The sequence below is a fragment of the Capsicum annuum genome, chromosome 6 (assembly GCF_002878395.1).
Source record: "Capsicum annuum cultivar UCD-10X-F1 chromosome 6, UCD10Xv1.1, whole genome shotgun sequence".
Taxonomy (NCBI): Eukaryota; Viridiplantae; Streptophyta; class Magnoliopsida; order Solanales; family Solanaceae; genus Capsicum; species Capsicum annuum.
This window is the reverse complement of record NC_061116.1, coordinates 175,661,160-175,663,269: the sequence shown is the minus strand read 5'-3', so window position 1 is coordinate 175,663,269 and position 2,110 is coordinate 175,661,160. Positions and strand designations below refer to the sequence as shown.

At 35.7% G+C, this 2,110-nt stretch overlaps 1 non-coding gene across 1 annotated transcript; it reads right to left on the bottom strand.

Annotated features, from left to right (window-relative positions):
• Nucleotides 1–876: 876 nt before the first annotated feature.
• On the bottom strand, nucleotides 877–983 carry LOC124899842. The gene has a single exon (XR_007057405.1). It is a non-coding gene; the product is annotated as a small nucleolar RNA R71 (small nucleolar RNA).
• Between the last annotated feature and the right edge of the window lie 1,127 nt (nucleotides 984–2,110).

Genomic DNA, 2,110 nt, shown 5'->3' with positions numbered 1-2,110 from the left:
ATAACATCTTTGCATACATCACTATTGCAATATTCTATTACTCTCTTACTAGTTATTAGTTACTAAATTTTCATAAACATCTTTGGTACTCTACAACACATGACTATAATATTATCGGAACTAAGATTAAGTGAATTTCTAAAAAAGCAGTCCCTAGGGTTTGATATCTAATTCTTTTGAGTTACTATATTACTTGTTCGATCACGTATACTTGCCTGTGCTGTAGAACGCAATAACTTTTTGGCGCCATTACTTGGGACTCAAGTAATTAGTAATTTTCTGATTTTTTTCTTTTTATAACAAAATTCAAGTGTTGACAACTTGATCTTAGCAAATGAATTTTGCAGGTGTTATTGACACGTCAGACTAGAAAGGGAAAGAGAATTAGTTGAGCTATATTTGGACTGAGTGAGTATTTCATTAGCGAAGGAGGGAAGCACTAATATAACATCCAATTCAACAACTAGATATGTAAGATCTGATAGATATTGTTCCTCCTAATGCACCAACGGCTAGGACCGATTGTGAAATGGCAATCCCACTCACAAACAATGTTACTAGTAGTATCCACAAACTAATTGCAGGTGGTCGGCTTGAACTAAAATAAATTATAGCGCAAATCTTACACACGAGAAGATAATTCATTGGTTTATCTCATGAAGACCCCCAACAATATTTACAAAACTTCCTTGAGATTAGTGATAGATATATTCTCACAGGAGTATCTACCGACTATGTTCTCTTGACTCTCCTCCCCTTTTATCAATTGGGGAAGAAAATAGGTGGCTAAAAGAAGAGCCACCAAACTCCATTACTTCCAGGGATGACTTATCTCATAAATTTCTTATTCAGTTCGTCCCATCTAGAAAGACCAAATTGTTGAGAAGTGAAATTCTTAGTTTTAGGTAGAAAAATGGAGAGAATATGTACCAAACTTGGGAAAGATTTAAGTCTATGCTTTGATATTGTCCTTATCATCATCAGACCAACATTGTGTTGGTGCACACTTTTATTAAGGGTATTAAGGCAAATACTAAGATTCTCCTTGATTCAAATTCACTCTCCTAGATTCAGCACTCTAAAGAAAGCTGTAAGAGTGCTAAAACTTGACTAGTTGATGGCTATAGCAATGCAGATTGCTTTGTTTCAAAATCAGATAAATACCTAGTTTAGCAATTTGATTTTGGGGCATATACCAGAGATAACAAATACAGTACACCAAACTTAGACTTAGTGCGAGGTATGCAGTAGTTGTGATGAATTCCCTATACTTTTCCTAGCTTGAAAAGTTTCCTAAGAATGTTAGAAGCTTTCTTTGAAATATAAATAAACTTTTGTACGCGTTGTGTTTACAAGATTTTCACCTTTTATCATGTGGGGAATCGAATAAGCTTTCCATCGATACCAAATTTGCCTAAATTCGACACTCGGATAAAGAGTTAGAGCCTTTTTAGTGAGACAGTATATCACCTGAGCCTTCAGTGCGTCATGGAGATAGCTCAAATGACAATTGTCAATTTCCAGTGTTGCTCCATGGTAGTGGCGTGTCGCACCAAACTTCCAGGTTGCAGACAAGGTGGCAACGCAATAGCTCCGCATCGCGCCACTGTGCAATTTCCCATTTGTCACTTTCCAGTGACTTGGCGCGATAGTGGCGCATCGCGCCTAGGTTGAAAATCAGGAAATTTTCTCTGAAATTAAAAAACCATCTAAGGGTTAAAAGGGTCAATTTCCTATCCCTATTTAAACCTAATAACACTTGATTTAGCCATTCTTCACCAAAAATATACTAGTTTCTCTCAAGAACAAGCTAAGGTTTCTATTGGGGATTCAAATTCAAGAAGGTTTCACCATCAATCCTCAAGAAATCATATCCCAGGTATGCATAGTGTTCATTCATGGACCCCTTTCATCCATGAAGCCCGAGAATCTCTTTTCTAAGTTTAAGTTTATGGATTTCTTTATGAATTTCATGTTGGGTTTGTTTTGTTTATGTTGAGAATGATCAATTGAATTCAAATCCTTGTTGGATGATCAATTTTATATGGAATTGATTTGTATAGATGTATATTCATGTGAACCTATAAATAAACCCTAGGATGATGAAATT